At 45.6% G+C, this 19,779-nt stretch overlaps 2 protein-coding genes across 3 annotated transcripts in view; both read left to right on the top strand.

Annotated features, from left to right (window-relative positions):
* Positions 1-19,779, top strand: part of TBC1D24 (TBC1 domain family member 24) — a 253,197-nt gene that overhangs the window by 141,034 nt on the left and 92,384 nt on the right. The gene's annotated exons all lie outside the window — the stretch shown is intronic.
* CCNF (cyclin F) overlaps positions 10,902-19,779 on the top strand; it is a 51,017-nt gene continuing 42,139 nt past the window's right edge. For both annotated transcript variants that reach the window (XM_050774260.1, XM_050774261.1), the window contains exon 1: positions 10,902-11,087. The gene's annotated coding sequence lies outside the window, so the exon portion shown is untranslated. The remainder of the gene's footprint in view (positions 11,088-19,779) is intronic.

Here is a 19,779-nt window from a genome sequence, read left to right as displayed (position 1 = left end):
CTATGTAATACTAGCAGTGTGAGGGGGGAAACCCGCAAGGCCTGTCTGTTCAGATCCTTCTTGGCCTCTCTGTGCAGCGTTCTTTCCCCCAAGGTATGGGATAGGACACCTTCTAAAATGGGAGGGTCTTTTTTTTTTTTTTTTTTTGAGACGAAGTCTTGCTCTTTGCCCAGGTTGGAGTGCAGTGGCGTGATCTCAGCTCACTGCAAGTTCCGCCCCCCAGGTTCACGCCATTCTCCTGCCTCAGCCTCTGGAGTAGCTGGGACTACAGGCACCCGCCACCACGCCTGGCTAATTTTTTTGTATTTTTAGTAGAGACGGGATTTCATCGTGTTAGCCAGGATGGTCTCCATCTCCTGACCTCGTGATCCGCCCGCCTCGGCCTCCCAAAGTGCTGGGATTACAGGCGAGAGCCACAGCACCTGGCCTAATGGTGTGGTGGGGGTCTTATGACCTACATTCAGACAAGATAGGTCAGAGAATTTCTTTATGGCCACCTCTAAGACAGAAAGATGCAGGAAGATTATATTTTTAGTTTCTGTGGCCTGCCTTGGGGAGAAATAACAGCTACAGGAGTTATGAGCCAGGAACTATGAATGAAAACATATTTTATTGACCCCTATGATATAATGATATCACCGCCTCGACCCCTGTGATACATCGTTGTATATGATACATCATTGTATATGATACATCGTTGTATATGATACATCGTTGTATCACAGGGGTTGAGGCTCATTTTCTTCCACATGAGTATGCAGATGGGACAGACTATTTGTTGAAAAGACTTTTTTTTTCCCACATTGAGTTGTTCAGATGCCTTCACCAAAAATCAGTTGACTGTATGTCTGTACATTCCCTCTTCTGTTTCATTGATCTGTTTGTCTGTCCTGTGCTAGTACTACATTGTCGAGATTACTGTAGCTTTGTAGTATATCTTAAAGTCAGGTAGTATTGGCTGGGCACGGTGGCTCACGCCTGTAATTCCGGCACTTTGGGAGGCTGAGGTGGGCGGATCACGAGGTCGAGATATCAAGACCATCCTGGCTAACACGATGAAACCCCATCTCTACTAAAAATACAAAAAATTAGCCGGGCGTGGCAGCGTGTGCCTGTAGTCCCAGCTGCTGGGGAGGCTGAGGCAGGAGAATGGCGTGAACCCGAGAGGCGGAGCTTGCAGTGAGCCGAGATCGTGCCACTGTACTCCAGCCTGGGCGACAGAGTGAGACTCCATCTCACAAAAAAAAAAAGTCTGGTAGTATATAGTTCTTCCAGCTTTGTTCTGTTTTTTGAAGATTGTTTTGGGTATTGTAGATCCTTGACATTATCATGTAAATTTTAAAATAAACTTGTCAATTTCTTTAAAAAAAACAAAACAAAACAAAGAACCTGATGGAAATGCTAGTTCATTTGTAACGGTGAACCACACTAATGCAAGGTGTTTAAAACAGGGAAATGGGGCTGGGCGCAGCAGCTCACACCTGTAATCCCAGCACTTTGGGAGGCTGAGGCAGGTGGATCACCTGAGGTCAAGAGATCAAGACCATCCTGGCCAATATGGTGAAACTCTGTCTCTATTAAAAATACAAAAATTAGCTGGGTGTGGTGGCTTACGCCTGTAATCCCAGCTACTCAGGAGGCTGAGGCAGGAGAATCGCTTGAACCCAGGAGACGGAGTTTGCAGTGAGCCGAGATCGCACCATTGCACTCCAGCCTGGCAACAGAGAGAGACTCCGTCTAAAAAAAAAAAAAAATAGGGAAATGGGGGTGAGGGGAGCTGTGGAAACTCTCTGAACTTTCTGCTCCTGGAAGTAGATGCCTCAGCCCCAGTCAAGCCATCAAGGGACTGCAGCCCTGTCTAATAGTTTAACCGCAGCCTCATGAGAAATCTTAATATAGAACCACCCTCACTAGCTAAGCCACTCTCGAATTCCTGACCCCCAGAAACTGTGTGAGATAATAAATGTTTACTGTTGTTTTAAGCTACTAACTTTTGGGATAATCTGTGTCACAGTATTAGATAACAAATACACCATCTTTTACAGAGTCATACTGAAGGAAAAAAGTCAATTTCCTGGGTTATTTTGCTGTGACAAATTCTTAGTAGAATGACAGCCCAAAGCCTGTGAGTAGAAATAGTTTCCTGGCACACTGACACTTTGCTGCCAACCAAACACATCTTTTTGCCTAGAGCAGGGGTCAGCAGACTTTTTCTTAAAGGGCTACATAGCTGGGCGCGGTGGCTCACGCTTGTAATCCCAGCACTTTGGGAGGCCGAAGCAGATGGATCACGAGGTGAAGAGATCGAGACCATCCTGGCCAACATGGTGAAACCCCGTCTCTACTAAAAATACAAAAATTAGCTGGGTGTGGTGGCCCGTGCCTGTAATCCCGGCTACTTGGGAGGCTGAGGTAGGAGAACTGCTTGAACCTGGAAGGTGAAAGTTGCAGTGAGCCAAGATAGCGCCACTGCATTCCAACTTAGCAACAGAGCGAGACTACATTAAAAAAAAAAAGGATCACATAGTAAGTATTTTATGCTATGTAGGCTTAGCAGCATAATCAAGGATATTATGTAAGTAATTATATAACTAGTTCCAGGCCAGATACAGTGGCCCATGCCTGTAGTCCCACCTATTTGGGAGACTGAGGCAAAAGGATCCCTTGAGCCCAGGAATTCGAGGCAGCTGTGAGCCATGATCACCACTGAAATCCAGCCTGGGCAATAAAGTGAGACCCAGGCTCTATTTTTTTAAGTGTGTGTGTGTGCATACACATACATACTATGTACTATTTATACATATATATGATTATATATACTTATATATACACTGTAAATGTATATATAGTAGCTATATATACATGTGTATATATACATATGTAATATGTGTATATATAGTATGTGTATGTATATATGCACATATTAATATATATATTTTACATACACATATTACATTTTATTATATAGTACATATATACACATATATAGTGTGTGTATATATACACATATTAGTATATATATACTTTACATACACATATTTGTGTGTGTGTGTGTATATATATATATACTTTAAATATATTTGTGTATGTACATACCTATACACACATATTGGTTAGTTAACTCAATACTTGGGACTTATTTAAGACTTTGCAGCCAGGTGCGGTGACTCACACCTGTAATCCCAGCACTTTGGGAGGCTGAGGCAGGTGAATCCCGAGGTCAGGAGATCGAGACCATCCTGGCTAACACTGTGAAACCCCGTTTCTAATAAAAAAAGAGAAAAAAAATTAGCCGGGCGTGATGGCAGGCGCCTGTAGTCCCAGCTACTCGAGAGGCTGAGGCAGGAGAATGGCTTTAACCCAGGAGGCGGAGCTTACAGTGAGCCGAGATCACGACACTGCACTCCAGCCTGGGTGACAGAGTGAGACTCCATCCCAAAAAAAAAGAAAAAAAAAGACTTTGCTAGCCAGTTTATAGCCAGTATATACTATATACTGTATATATAGTATAAACTGGCGCTATATATATATACACGCACATACACATACACACACGTATTTATTTGTATATGTGAGTTTCAATGTTTAGGGTTATGTTAGATGGTTGTATACTTACATAATATCCTTGATTATGCTGCTAAGCCTACATAGTGTAAATATAATGTATATATCGCTCAGAATCAACCATAGTTCATTCCGAACTCAGAATCCCTTGGGCTGGATATGGCCCGCTGGCCATTGTTTACCAATTCCTGGCCTAGAGTCTCAGCAGAGCTCTGCTTTATAATTTTCAGTTTTGCTCATGAAATAGTTATTAAATGATATATCATTTTGTTTTAATTTGCATGTAGAATCTTTTAGGGAAAATGACAAAATCTGTTCATACTAGTGTTGCCTCAGTTATTTGGAAAAGCCATTGGTTAGTTAACTCAATACTTAGGACTTATTAAGACCTTGCTAGCCTGTTTATAGTCAGTATATACTTGCTACCCACTATATATAATCTAGATGCAGCTTTTTTCTTCATTATTCTTATCCTAACTTATTTTTTTTCAAATATCATATTACTTTCATTCTTTAAATCCAAGCAAAATGAACTGTGCCATGATTTTGAGAATTTGGTTTTGGTTTTGGTTTGGTTTAGGGGTTGTATGTTGGCAGATCCAGTACAGCTATCTCAAACATCAAACGTCCCTCTATGCATCCCCAGCCGCACTTAACAGAATTCCTGTTGACAGAAGTAAACATCTTCATTCAAGGATCTTCTCAATACAGACTGGGCTGCCAATCAGACCAAACGCTGGGGTAAGTAACATATTCCAAATGTATGTAAGAAAGCACATATTGGTTTAACTCTTGGAAATATGCTGTCATTCTGTCAAGAAGTTACATCAGCCTTTTACAGGGGCTTAAGAAAAAATGTGCATATTTTAGGCATAAAAGATTGACTGCCAAGTTTCGGCACTATCACAGTCTCTGCTCTAGTTCAAAGGCGAAGGGTGATGGTCTGTATAGGATTAACCCAATGTAAGAAGGAATCATAAAAGATTATAGTAGAGGTCTTGGCCATTCCTCTGACCAGGAAGAAGGTAGAATAAAAGTACTAAATCTGCTAGCCAAAAAGCATGTATCTTTCACTATAAAACAGATCATGTATTGTATCACTTAGAATTTAAAATTTGTTTAAATATATTCTTGTGAAATATATGGACAACCTGTAATGTTCTTTTAATGTTGAAAAAAGGATATTGGGCTGGGCATGGTGGCTCACACCTGTAATCCCAGCACTTTGGGAAGCTGAGGTGAGCGGATAACCTGAGGTCAGGAATTCGAGACCAGCCTGGCCAACGTGGTGATACCCTGTCTCTACTAAAAAAAATACATAGATAGATAGATAGATAGATAGATAGATAGATAGATAGATCTCAAAATTAGCTGGGCATGGTGGTGGGTGCATGTAATCCTAGCTATACTTGGGAGGCTGAGGCAGGAGAATTGCTTGAACCCTGGAGGTGGAGGTTGCAGTGACAGTAAGCCAAGGCTCCAGCCTGGGCAACAAGAATGAGACTCCATCTCAAAAAAAAAAAGAAAAAAGATATTGGTGTGTGGCTGGGCACAGTGGCTCATGCCTGTAATCCCAGCACTTTGGGAGGCTGAGGCAGGCGGATAACCTGAGGTCGGGAGTTTGAGACCAGCCTGACCAACATGGAGAAACCCCGTCTCTACTAAAAATACAAAATTAGTTGGGCGTGGTGGCGCATGCCTGTAATCCCAGCTACTTGGGAGGCTGAGGCAGGGGAATTGCTTGAATCCAGGAGGCAGAGGTTGCGATGAGCCAAGATCATGCCATTGCACTCCAGTCTGGGCAATGAGAGCAAAACTCCGTCTCAAAAAAAAAAAAAAAAAAGAATATTAAGGTGCATTTTATGAAGTGTTCTTGATTTAGCTATCCACAAGTATTAATGTAAAATAAGACTGACTTTTGTGGGTTAGTCAAGAGATTAACTTTATTGTTTCATAACCTTGAATCACACAATTACTGGGAAGCTGTCATCCACTGAGCCTCCAAGTTGGGAAAGGTCTTGTGGTCAACTAAGTCAGCCACCTGTCTCATACAGGAGGCAAAACAAGACCCCATCTCGTCAAAAAATAAAAAATTAGCCAAGCGCGGTGGTACACGCCTGTAGTCCCAGCTACCAGGGAGGCTGAGGCAGAAGGATCGCTTGAGCCCAAGAGGTCAAGGCTGCAGCAAGCCAAGATCACACCACTGCCCTCCAGCCTGGTTGACAGAGTGAGACCCTGTCTCAGAAACAAACAAAAAATTGAGAGTTCTGGCCGGTCGCGGTGGCTCGCACCTGTAATCCCAGCACTATGGGAGGCCGAGAGGGGTGGATCATGAGGCCAGGAGATCGAGACCATCCTGGCTAACACGGTGAAACCCCATCTCTACTAAAAATACAAAAAAAAAAAAAAAAATACAAAAAAAAAAATTAGCTGGGCGTGGTGGCGGGCACCTGAAGTCCCAGCTACTCGGGAGGCTGAGGCAGGAGAATGGTGTGAACCTGGGAGGAGGAGCTTGCAGCGAGCCAAGATTGCGCCATTGCACTCCAGCCTGGGCGACAGAGCAAGACTCCGTCTCAATTAAAAAAAAAAAAAAAAAAAAAAAAAAAAAAAAAAACGCCGGGCGCGGTGGCTCAAGCCTGTAATCCCAGCACTTTGGGAGGCCGAGACGGGCGGATCACGAGGTCAGGAGATCGAGACCATCCTGGCTAACCCGGTGAAACCCCGTTTCTACTAAAAATACAAAAAATTAGTCGGGCAAGGTGGCGGGCGCCTGTAGTCCCAGCTACTCAGGAGGCTGAGGCAGGAGAATGGCGTGAACCCGGGAGGCGGAGCTTGCAGTGAGCTGAGATCCGGCCACTGCACTCCAGCCTGGGCGACAGAGCAAGACTCCGTCTCAAAAGAAAAAAAAAAAAAAAGACTTCTAACTTGAAGCAAATTTTGAACATAATTGAAAAGTTAAGGCCGGGCACAGTGGCTCAAGCCTGTAATCCCAGCACTTTGGGAGGCCGAGACGGGCGGATCACGAGGTCAGGAGATCGAGACCATCCTGGCTAACACAGTGAAACCCCATCTCTACTAAAAATACAAAAACTTAGCCGGGCGAGGTGGCAGGCGCCTGTAGTCCCAGCTACTCGGGAGGCTGAGGCAGGAGAATGGCGTGAACCCGGGAGGCGGAGCTTGCAGTGAGCTGAGATCCGGCCACTGCACTCCAGCCTGGGTGACAGAGGGAGACTCCGTCTCAAAAAAAAAAAAAAAAAAAAAGGACCATCTTGGCCAATATGGTGAAACCTATCCCTACTAAAAATATAAAAATTAGCTGGGCAGTGGTGGTGCACGCCTATAGTCCCAGCTACTTGGGAGGCTAATGCAGGAGAATTGCTTGAACCCAGGAGGTGGAGGTTGCAGTGGGCCAAGATCATGCCACTGCACTCCAGCCTGGCAACAGTGCAAGACTCCGTCTCAAAACAAACAAACAAAGAATTATTTTGATCTGTATATCCTGATATGGTCAATGTCCATTATATACTTTTAAATGTAACAAGTAAGAAGATAATGCATAGTATAATTCCGTTTTCATTTTAAAAGATAGTATCTAGAAAATATGGAAGGATTATACACAAAACTGTAGCAGTAGTTTTGGCAAGTGGAAAGGTACCTATACTTTCTAATTCTTACATGTCTCTTTTTTTCCATATTGTATACTTTTAAAATACATGAATTCTGGGCTGGATGTGGTGGCTTACACCTGTAATCCCAGCACTTTGGGAGGCCAAGGTGGGTGGAAAACCTGAGGTCAGAAGTTCAAGACAAGCCTGGCCAAAATGGCAAACCCCCATCTCTACTAAAAATACAAAAATTAGCCTGGCATGGTGGTGGGCACCTGTAACCCCAGCTACTCAGGAAACTGAAGCAGGAGAATCGCTTGGACCTGGGAGGCAGAGGTTGCGGTGAGCCAAGATGGTGCCACTGCACTCCAGCCTGAATTACAGAGTAAGATTCCTTTCTAAAAAAACAAAAAAGAAGATGATAGAGGTCTCTGAGTGTTTTTTACATGAGTGGTCAGTTGAAGTTACAGGGTGATTAATGATTGATAGAAGAGCCACACATGTAAATTTTTTTTTCTTTTTTCTTTTTTTTTTTGAGGTGGAGTCTCCCTCTGTCGCCCAGGCTGGAGTGCAGTGGCACGATCTCTGTTCAGTGCAACCTCCGCCTGCTGGGTTCAAGCGATTTTCCTGCCTCAGCCTCCCAAGTAGCTGGGATTACAGGTACTCACCACCAAACCCAGCTAATTTTTGTATTTTTAGTAGATACAGGGGTTCACCATGTTGGCCAGGCTGGTCTTGATCTCTTGACCTCGTGATCCACCCGCATCAGCCTCCCAAAGTGCTGGGATTACAGGTGTGAGCCACCGCGCCTGGCCCAAACATGTAAATATTTTGTGTTTCAAATAGCTGTGATATGGATAGGGAGAACCCTTTATTTACTTCATTTTTTAGTTAACAAAGAAAAAAATGAATATATTTATTGTATACAACATGAAAGAAGTCTTTTATTACATTATTTTTATAGAACATTGGTTATAGCAAGGGAAACAAAATATTACTCTTGTTTACCATTTGCTAGGATGTGGTTATAGTACTGATGACAGTAATGCTTCCTTTAAATAATATTTGTTATAAGAGGACTGCACCTACTATATGTAAAGGTGAAGAATAGCCTTGAAGATCACCCAGAGTTTAATAACATCTATTTGTCCTATTTTAGCAAAAGGATATGTGGTCCAAAAGAACACCTATGCCTGAGAGTCACTAGGTATGGGGAAGTACCTCACAGCTCTGGCTATTTCAGGACCTGTGTACATCATCCTGCTTTTCTTTGTTGAAACCAATATGTTCTGGAAACTGAAAACCAGGGTGTCTGACTTCTGCATGAAGCAAAATTTGGTGAGTGGGTCAACATGTAAATCTTCTAGGGGCTCCATAGCTTCCTTCCTGTGGTCTGTAGCTGCATTGATTCTCAGCATCAGAGGGAGCCTGCAGATCATCTGGTCCCATCTCAGAGCAGAGAGGTGACAGCTTGTGCCCAGGGACTCCCAGAGAGGGAGGAAGACTGGGGCTTAGTCCCTAGGTCCTGTTAATGATGCTGGCCACCTGTGGGGCTTTAAGTCCTGCTCATCAATGAATAGAAACAATACTCTGGGATTGGTCCAGGCATGGTGGCTCACGCCTGTAATCCCAGCACTTTGGGAGACTGAAGCGGGTGGATTGGCCTGAGGTCAGGAGTTTGAGACCAACCTGGCCAACATGGTAAAACCCCATCTCTACTAAAAATATAAAAATTAGCCAGGCGTGGTGGTGGGTGCCTGTAATCCCAGCTACTCAGGAGGCTGAGGCACGAGAATTGCTTGAACTGGAAGGCAGAGGTTGCAGTGAGCCCAAATTGTGCCATTGCACTCCAGCCTGGGCAACAGAGTAGGACTCTGTCTCAAAAAAATAAAAAATAAAAAATTTACCTAGGATTCCTGAAACCAGTCACCTTCTGGAACACCTCTTTCCCCACAGACATCCATGAGCCAGATAGGAGAAAGTTCTGCCCAGTCAGCTCTTGGTCTGAGTATCTTCCAGAGGTCAAGATCACCCAAGGAAACTGTAGAAAATAGGCGTTTATTATATTTTGATATCCCCAGGTTATAAGTCATCTAGTTTTCCTCAAAAGGCAATGCCATTTTGTTTGCATGTCCACGATATCATGGTCATGGCAATGGGAGTTTAGTTTTTGATGCCTGTAGTTGCTTCTGGAATAGGGGTGGGAGGTTTTATGAGAACCAATGTCAGCTGGGCACCTTTGAGGCCTTCCCTGAGAGGATCCAGTCTTTGTAGGTCCTTTCAATCGCTACCTCCTACCATCACAAAAGCAGTTACATTTTCCCTCCTTGTCTTGGAATACAGGCAGTGTTGCACACAGTAGCATTAGTGCCTGAAGACCAAGATGTGCAAGAGGAGGCAAAAAGTATCCAGACTAGTTTGCCAACTAGTGGAGAAAATTCCACTAGTTGTTAAAGAAATGTCAAAGTTAAAGTCAGACTTGTCTTTAAAAAGTCATGAACATTCTTCTTTTGGGCCCTTTGCATAAGGAATCAGTAAGTTGAAGGGCTCCCAGCTTTGCCTGCAGGTGTGGAGTATTGGAAGTGCCTCAGAGTTAATCACATGAGTTCATCTGTGTACCCAGAGACAGAAATTTGCAGCTCAGCCCTCCACTGTCTCTTCCCCTGGAAGACAGGAGGGCCTGGGATGGGAGGGGAGCCAGAGCCATGAACCTCAAGAACCAAGGATGTGGGCCAGGCGCGGTGGCTCACGCCTGTAATCCCAGCACTTTGGGAGGCCAAAGTGGGCAGATCACTTGAGGTCAGGAATTTCTGAGACCAGCCTGGCCAACATGGTAAAAGCCCTTCTCTATTAAAAATAGGAAAATTAGCAGGGCGTAGTGGTGGGCACCTGTAATCCCAGCTATTCAGGAGGCTGAGACAGGAGAATTGCTTGAACCCAGGAGTTGGAGGTTGCAGTGAACCGAGATCACATCATTTTGCTCTCCAGCCTGGGTGACAAGAAACTCTATCTCAAAACAAACAAACAAACAAAACCCTTCAAACATCCTCCCAAATTTGTTTTTCTTATTGTTTCCCTGTGGTTACTGGTGGTTAAAAACAAAATCAAGGCCAGGTGCAGTGGCTAACGCCTATAATCCCAGCACTTTCAGAGGCCGAGGCGGGCGGATTGTCTGAGCTCAGGAGTTTGAGACCAGCCTAGGCAACACAGGGAAACCCCATCTCTACTAAAATACAAAAAAAATTAGCCAGGTGTGGTGAGGGGTGCCTATAGTACCAGCTACTCGGGAGGCTGAGACAGAGAATTGCTTGAACCCAGTAGGCGTAGGTTGCAGTGAGCTGAGACCGCCCTGCTGATCTCCAGCCTGGGTGACAGAGGGAGACTCCATCTGCAAGGAAAAAATTAAAAAAAAAAAAATCGAAAACAAACCCTCAGGCAACATCAGAAAGTTTTGTTTGCTTTAAGGACAGAAGGGAAAGGGCCTATCTTAGGGAACTAAGTTCTCAATATGTGAAGACAGTTGGAGAAGAGAAAACTTTAATAAACCCTGCTGGGAGTAGCAGCTGAGAGAAGGCAAGTATGAGCCTGGGTACAGGAGAGGCCACGTGGGCCCAGAGGGCAGCTGGTAGCTATCCCAGAGCAGGTTTGCACCAAGCACAGTGCAACCCCTGGACTGCTGACTGCATGGCAGCCTCTTCACTGTTTCTCCTATCTTGTGTGTCTCAGATCTACATCAACAAGGTGCCCTGCTGTCTGTGAACAAAGTGTCCTTCACTGCAAGCACAAGAATGCTCTGGCCTTCTTGGCATCACTGGGGCTGAGAAGTCTTCCATTTTCAAAATGCTGACTGGGCAGAAGGCCATAACCTCCGGGGACGACTTTGTCAAGGTCCTCAGCATCAGCTCTGATGTAGGGAAGGTGAGTTTGTCCCTGGAAACAAACGTGGGGCTGTGACGCAGGATTTGGGGAACAGGAACTGGAATGGGATTTGCTCTCTGAAAATTCCATGTATCTGTTTCATCTGTGACTGCCAAATCCATAGCTCCATCCTAGATTGCTTCTCTGAGCTCCAGATCATATGTCAAGTTGTTTACTTAACATCATATCATGAATGTCCCACAGGCACCTGAAATTCAGCAGGCCCCAAGTCTCCCCACAGCCCTGCAACCTCCTCTTACTTCCTCCCTCGTGCTTCCTGGGGGAGTGAGTGGTACACATCCTCCTGCTGTTCAAGGCACCTCTCCAGACATCCAGTCAAGCAGTCTGTGGATGCTCCCTCCCAGCAGCTCTTGAATCTGCTGCCTCTGGACCCAGTCCTCCTGCACTCCCCCTAGCTGAGGAGACTCCTGATGTTCTGTCTGTCTTTTCCTTGACTCGTCTGCAGCATTCATAATGCTGGCCTTTTCTGCCTTCAAACTCTAGCCTTCTTCTGTTAACTTCTGTAGCTTTCCCCGCTCCTGGTCTTCTCAGTCACTGACACGTCCTTCTCAGAAAGGAGTCTTCTCCTTCATCTGCCCCTTACATTTCTCAGAGGCTGCATCGTCAGCCACGTCTTTCTCACTCCCGATGCACTGTCCTGCCTGTTGGCTTCTCACTGCTGTGGCTCCTGTTAACAGCTGTCTGTGGATGCTTCCCCAGTAGGCACACCCCAGCCCACTCCAGCCCTGTGCTTCAGTCCTGCACGTTGATGCCTTCTCATCAGCCTTCTTTGGGTATCTCGAAAATGTTTCAAACTTAACTTAATATCTACTCCTAAACCTGACCCACTCTTGGAGTCTCTATCTCAATGTTGTCACTGGTTCAATGAGACACTTCTTGAAGGCCTTGTGTGCCCAGCTGTTGTGCTAGACCCAGTGGTTCTCACTTGCAAGGGGCTCATGAGCACATGAACAAGCCATTGCCATGAGGTAAGTGCATAGCCGAGGTGGGGGTGGTGCAGAGGGGATGCGGTGAAAGGTGCCCAGAGAGACCGCACTGCAGAGGTACGATCAGAGTTGTACTCTTCACAGCAGACGCATGCATGAGTCACTATTACCAAGAAGTTTATCAAGCCGGCCTCGATGTTCATGACCTAATCATGTAGAGAGAAAGCAGAAGAACCCACCCAGTCTAGTTCCAGAATCCGTGCCCTCAGTTGCCACTCTATGTTGTCTTTCAGTATACCTAGCTTAATTGGACAATTATAACCAATGTAAGCCCTCCTTGGTCATGAAATATTTACTATTAATTTTAACTTTTTATTACTTTAAAAATCGTGGTGAAGGTCTTCTAGTAATGGCAAACGAGGAAATTCTGGCCCCCCCACTGCTGATGATAACTAGAAAAACTGGGCCAATGTTAAAAACATGTTTGAAAGCTTCAGAAAGCTAACAAGATAGTGAAGACTTACTGGGCCAGGAGGTAGAAGAAGATAGAGGCTCAGGTAGGTGAGCAATTCAAGGTTTCACAACTGAGAGCTGAGCATTGCTTTTTATGCTGAGTGACAGGGATTGGAATTCAGAGTTTACCTGGGGCAAGCACATGCCTGGTGAATGCATCCTTTCTTTGAGTTGAGACCCTGAAGGGCTGCACTATAGACACAGGGGTGAGCTATGCTTATGCAAGCTTATACAATGATTGCAAAACAGCCTGGACTTAATAGCAGTCTTTGACATGAAATTAATGTGACCCTAAACTGCCAGTGCTCCCAGACATCTATCAGAAATAAAGGGCAAGGGCTCACACCTATATATAATCTCAGCACTTTGGGAGGCTTAGGTGGGCAGCTCACTTGAGGTCAGGAGTTCGAGACCAGCTTGACCAACGTGGTGAAACCCTGTCTCTACTAAAAATACAAAAATTAGCCAGGCATGGTGGTGGGTGCCTCTAATTCCAGCTATTCGAGAGGCTGAGGCAGGAGAATCACTTGAACCCAGGAGGTGGGGATTGTTGTAAGCAAAGATGTTGCCAGTGCACTCCAGCCTGGGTTACTGAGCAAGACTCCGTCTCAAAAAAAGAAAATACAAAAAATACAAAAAAATTAGCCGGGCGTGGTGGTGGGCACCTGTAGTCCCAGCTACTTGAGGGGCTGAGGCAGGAGAATGGCATGAACCCAGGAGGTGGAGCTTGCAGTGAGCCGAGATCGTGCCACTGCACTCCAGCCTGGGCAACAGAGTGAGACTCTATCTCAAAAACAAAAACAAAACAAAACAAAGCAAAAAAAAAAAAAAAAAAAAAAAAAAAAAACTGGCCGGGTGTGGTGGCACACGCCTGTCATCCCAACACTTTGGGAGGCTGAGGCGGGTGGCTAAGTTGAGGTCAGGAACTTGAGACCAGCCTGCTGGCTAACATGGTAAAAACCCATCTCTACTAAAAATACAGAAATTTGCCGCGCATGGTGGCACATCCCTGTAATCCCAGCTACTGTGGAGGCTGAGGCATGAGAATCACTTGAACCCGGGAGGTGGAGGTTGCAGTGAGCTGAGATTGAGCCACTGTACTCCAGCCTGGGTGACAGAGTGAGAGACTCAGTCTCAAAAACAAACAAACAGGCCGGGCGCGGTGGCTCAAGCCTGTAATCCCAGCACTTTGGGAGGCCGAGACAGGTGGATCACGAGGTCAGGAGATCGAGACCATCCTGGCTAACACGGCGAAACCCCGTCTCTACTAAAAAATACAAAAAACTAGCCGGGCGAGGTGGCGGGCGCCTGTAGTCCCAGCTACTCGGGAGGCTGAGGCGGGAGAATGGCGTGAACCCGGGAGGCGGAGCTTGCACTGAGCTGAGATCCGGCCACTGCACTCCAGCCTAGGCAACAGAGTAAGACTCTGTGTCAAAAAACAAACAAACAAACAAAATCCCAAAAACCAAAGGTAAATCTTCTCCAGGGAAAGAGGTTATCATCCTAGTCCTCAAATGATCTCTACAAATAATTTGGCAAATGCAATGCTTGTTGCACAATAAAAAAATACTTAGGTACATGTGGATAAAATATAACACCCCAGCCCTACAAAAAAAAAATTAGAGTCCCAGTGCAATGGCTCACGCCTGTAATCCCAGCACTTTGGGAGGCGGAGGCAGACGGATCACGAGGTCAGGAGCTCGAGACCATCCTGGCTAACACGGTGAAACCCCGTCTCTACTGAAAATACAAAAAAATTAGCTGGGTGTGGTGGCGGACGCCTGTAGTCCCAGCTACTTGGGGGGCTAAGGCAGGAGAATGGCGTGAACCCAGGAGGCGGAGCTTGCAGTGAGCTGAGATCGCGCCACTGCACTCCAGCCTGGGCGATAGAGCGAGACTTTAGGATGAAGCACGTAGGGTCAAAAGGGTAGAAAAAATATAGAGGAAGATAAGAGTCATTGTGGTATACAGCCTCCAAGGTGTGCCCTAGTAATGCCCCTCCCAGCATTCACACCCTTGAGTAGTCCCTCCCTATGTGGTACCAGGATTGTTGGATGTGTCAGCAAAACACTGTAGTCTTCTGAAGAAGAGATGGGGTGTTACTTCTGAGACTGGGTCATAAAAGACACTACAGCCTCTGGATTGGATACTCTCTTTCCTTCACAGCACTCACCGTATTATCACGATTTGCCAGAGAAACAGAACAAATAATACATACATAAACAGACACATAGAAAGAGATTTATTACGAGGCATTGGCTCACACAATTATGGAAGCTGAAAAGTTCCACAATCTGCCATCTGCAAGCTGGAGGCCTGATAAAACCAGTGGTGTATTCCTGTCCAAACCCAAAGGCACAGGGACTGGGGTGTCAATGGTGTCAATCCCAGTCTGAGTCTGAAGGCCCAAAAGTTAGAGGCCCCAGTGTCCAAGGATAGGAGAAGATGGATGTCCCAGCCTAGTAAGAGTGGAGTCACTCTTCGTCTGCCTTTGTGTTCTCTTCAGGCCCTCCGCGGGTTGGATGACACCCAACAGCATCCTTAAGGGCATGTATCTATTCTGTCTCTGATTCAAGTGCTGAGCACTTCCAGAGACACTCTCACAGGCATTCCCAGAAATCATGTTTCACCAGATATCTGGACATCCCTGAGTCCAGTCAAGTTGGCACATAAAATTAACCAGCACAGCCGCGTGTGGTGGCTCACGCCAGTAATCCCAGCACTTTGGGGGGCCAAGGCGGGCAGATCACGAGGTCAGGAGTTTGAGACCAGCCTGACCAACATGGTGAAACTCTGTCTCTACCTAACATACAAAAATTAGCCAGGCATGGTGGCACATGCCAGTAGTCCCAGCTACTCAGGAGGCTGAGGCAGGAGAATCGCTTGAACCCGGGAGGTGGAGGTTGCAGTGAGCCAAGATCACACCACTGTACTCCAGCCTGGGCGACAGAGTGAGACTCCATCTCAAAAAAAAAAAAAAAAAAAAAAAAAATTAACCAGCACGCTTACTCTGAGGGAAGCTAAGTGCCATTGCCATGTCATGCAGACACCTAGGTGGCCCTGCAGAGAGGCCTGCATGGTGAGGAGCAGTAAGAAGGTACCTGAGACCTGCCAGCCACTTGGAAACAGCTCCTCTAGCCTTCAAGAGACTTTGGGCCCCACTGACAGGTTAGCAGCACCTCATGAGAGACCCTGGTCAGCACCACCCAACTAAGCTGCTCTGAGATTCCTGATCTGATACATAATAACCATGAAATAACAAATTACACCCATGTTTTGAAGTAATTTGTTATGCAGCAACATATGACTAATCACATAGGAAGGATACAGTGACAAGGCTTAATATGTGTGTAACAGAGGTTCCGAAAGGAAGGGAGACAAGGCAACATTTGAAACCATATGGCTAAAACTTTTCAAAATTTATGAAAGACCTCAATCACAAATGAAGCCCTATTAGCCCCAAGCGGATAAATAAAAAGAAATCAGCCTCTAGGAACAGTATAGTAAATCTGCTGAAAACCAAACAAGAAAAAGTCTTAGAAGGACCCAGAGATAAAAGGTGGAGTCCCTTCACAATTGTGAGCAACAGTTACACTGGCAGAGGCCCAATCACAGAAATAATAGAGGCCAGAAGACAATAGAAGGATACATTGTAAGTGATATGAGAGGAAACAACCTACCTGGAATAAAGTAACTCATCAAACTATACTTAGGAAAGAAGTTTTGTTTGTTTGTTTGCTTGCTTGCTTGCTTTCTGTTTTTTTGAGATGGAGTCTCACTCTGTTGCCCAGGCTGGTGCATGCAGTGGCGTGATCTCGGCTCACTGCACCCTCTGCCTCCTGGGTTCAAGCGATTATCCTGCTTCAGCCTCCCAAGTAGCTGGGATTACAGGTGCCTGCCACCACACCCGGCTAATGTTTGTATTTTTAGTAAAGATGGGATTTCACCATGCTGGCCAGCCTGGTCTCGGACTGCCACCCTCAGGCCATCTGCCCGCCTCGGCCTACCAAAGCGCTGGGACTACAGATGTGAGCCACCAGCGCCCGGCCAGAAGATATTTTTTAAAAGACTTTCAGGCTTTTTAAAGCGGTGGCTCAAGCCTGTAATCCCAGCACTTTGGGAGGCCTAGACGGGCGGATCACGAGGTCAGGAGATCAAGACCATCCTGGCTGACACAGTGAAACCCCGTCTCTACTAAAAAATACAAAAAACTAGGCCGGGCGCGGTGGCTCAAGCCTGTAATCCCAGCACTTTGGGAGGCCGAGGCGGGCGGATCACGAGGTCAGGAGATCGAGACCATCCTGGCTGACACGGTGAAACCCCGTCTCTACTAAAAAAATACAAAAAAAAAAACTAGCCGGGCGAGGTGGCGGGCGCCTGTAGTCCCAGCTACTGGGGAGGCTGAGGCAGGAGAATTGCATGAACCCGGGAGGCGGAGCCTGCAGTGAGCTGAGATCCGGCCACTGCACTCCAGCCTGGGCGGCAGAGCGAGACTCCGTCTCAAAAAAAAAAAAAAAAAAACTAGCCGGGCGAGGTGGCAGGCGCCTGTAGTCCCAGCTACTCGGGACGCTGAGGCAGGAAGATGGTGTAAACCCGGGAGGCGGAGCTTGCAGTGAGCTGAGATCTGGCCACTGCACTCCAGCCTGGGCGACAGAGTGAGACTCCGTCTCAAAAAAAATAAATAAATAAAATAAATAAATAAATAAAAATAAATAAAAAGACCTTCAGATAAATAAAAGCTGAGAGAATTTATCACCAGCAGATGTATGCAAAAGGAGATAATAAAGAGTAAGTTTCAGGCAGAAGGAAAATGATCCCAGATGGAAACTCAAAGATTCAGAAAGGGCTAGGTGTGGTGGCCGTTGCTCATACCTATAATCCTATCACTTTGGGTAGCTAAGGCAGGTGGATCGCTTGAGGCCAGGAGTTCAAGACCAACCCAGGCAACATAGTGAGACCCCCATCTCTACAAAAAATAACAAATTAGCTGGGTGTAGTGGCATGCTCCTGTAGTCCCAGCTACTCCAGAAGCTGAAGTAGGAGGATCGCTTGAGCTCAGGATTTGAGGTTATGGCAAGCCATGCTCATACCACTGCACTCTAGCCTGGGTGACAGAGCAAGACCCTATTAAAAATATATATATACAGAAAGGATGGCTGGGCGGGATGGCTCATGCCTGTAATCCCAGCACTTTGGGAACCCAGGGGGAAAAAAAGGAGTAAGAAGTGATTTATTGATTTATTGATTTATTTGAGATGGAGTCTCGCTCTGTCACCAGGCTGGAGCGCAGTGGCGTGATCTCGGCTCACCGCACCCTCCGCCTCCCGGGGTCAAGCGATTCTCCTGCCTCAGCCTCCCGAGTAACTGGGGCTACAGGCACGAGTCACCATGCCTGAGTTATTTCTGTATTTGTAGTAGAGATGGGGTTTCACTGTGTTAGCCAGGATGGTCTCAATCTCCTGACCTCATGATCTGCCTGCCTTGGCCTCCCAAAGTGCTGGGATTACAGGCATGAGCCACCGTGCCCGGCCAAGTGGTTTTTTTTTTTTTTTTTCAAGGGAGATGTGTGGCTGAGAGCGATGGGAGATGCGCCTGTAGTCCCAGCTACATGGGAGGCTGAGGGAGGACAATCGCTTGAACTCGGGAGGTGGAGGTTGCAGTGAGCTGAGATTGCACCACTGCACTCCAGCCTGGGCAACAGAGTGAGACTCCGTCTCAAAAAAAAGAAAAGGGAGATGTGTCAGTTTTGACGGAAAGCTATAATAATAATGTCTTATGAGGTTTAAAATACCTGTAAAAGTAAAATACATGACAACAATGGCTTTAAGTCAGGAGAGGGTAAAAGAAGGTAAAGTATTTTAAGGTCCTTACCTTGTTCATGAATAAAGTAAACAGTTAATGATATCCATTGCTAAGTCAAGGATGCATGTTTTAATCTCTAAAGGAACAACCAAAGTAATGGGAAAAAGGAGTATATATTTTTAAGCTAATAGAAGGGAAAAATAGGAACATGAAAAAAATTATGTGATAGAAGAATTGAGAGAGAAAAAGGAACATAGAACATATGGGCTAGCTAGCCCTGAATAAGATGATAGAGTTAGGCCAGGCTTGGTGGCTCACACCTGTAATCCCAGTACTTTGGGAGGCCCAGGCGGGAGGATGGTTTGAACCTAGGAATCCGAGACCAGCCTGGGCAACATAGCCAAACTCCATCTCTACAATAAATTTAAAAATTAGCCAGGTGCAGTGGTGTGTGCCTGTAGTCCCAGCTACTTGGGAGCTGAGAGGATCACTTATGCCTAGGAGGTTGAAGCTGCAGTGAGCCATGATCACACCACTGCCTTCCAGCCTGGGCAAGAGAGTGAGACCTTATCTCAAAAAAAAAAAGTTATATATATATACATATAAATATAAACGTTATATATATAATTTTAAAAGATTAAAATTATCAAAAAGGATACTCAAAAGGTTAAACATAGAATTACCATATGACCCAGCAATTCCATTCCTAGGTATATAACCAAAAGAACTGAAAACCTACATCCACACAGAAACTTGTACAAGAATGTTCACAGAAGCATTACTCATAGTGGCTAAAAGTGGAAACAACCCAAATGTCCATCAACAGATGAATGGATAAACAACATGTGGTCTTGCTGTATAATATGGAATATTCCTCAGCCATAAAAAGGAATGAAGCACTGACATGCACCACAACATGGATGAACCAGAAAACCTTATGCTAAGTAAAAGAAGGCAGACACAGAAGACCATTTGCTGTGTGATTCCATTAATATGAAATGTCCAGAACAGGCAAAGCCATGGAGACAGGAAGCTTATTAGTGGTAATCAGGTGCTGGAGGTGTTAAAGGGAATGGGGAGCGACTACTAATGGGTACAGGGTTTCTTTTGGGAACAATGAAGTGTTTCAAGTTGAGTGTGATGATGGATCTGAACGTGCTAAGAACAGTTGAACTGTACACACTGGTGAATTATGTGGTACGTGCATTGTATCTTAATAAAGCTTTTATAAAAAGAAGAAGGAAAAGGGGGAAGCCCCACTCTGGGAACCAAAGCTGGGCCCTTAGTTGTGTAAGGTCTCTGTAAACATTCTTCCATGCTGACAGCCTTCTCCCTTACCTCTCTTTCATTAAGCAGACACTTCATGTGGTTTCCTTTCTTTCCCTCCCTCCCTCTCTCTCTTTTTCTTTCTCTCTCTCTCATTTCCTTCC

This window comes from Macaca thibetana, chromosome 20 (assembly GCF_024542745.1).
Source record: "Macaca thibetana thibetana isolate TM-01 chromosome 20, ASM2454274v1, whole genome shotgun sequence".
NCBI lineage: Eukaryota > Metazoa > Chordata > Mammalia > Primates > Cercopithecidae > Macaca > Macaca thibetana.
This window is presented reverse-complemented; position numbering and strand designations above follow the sequence as displayed.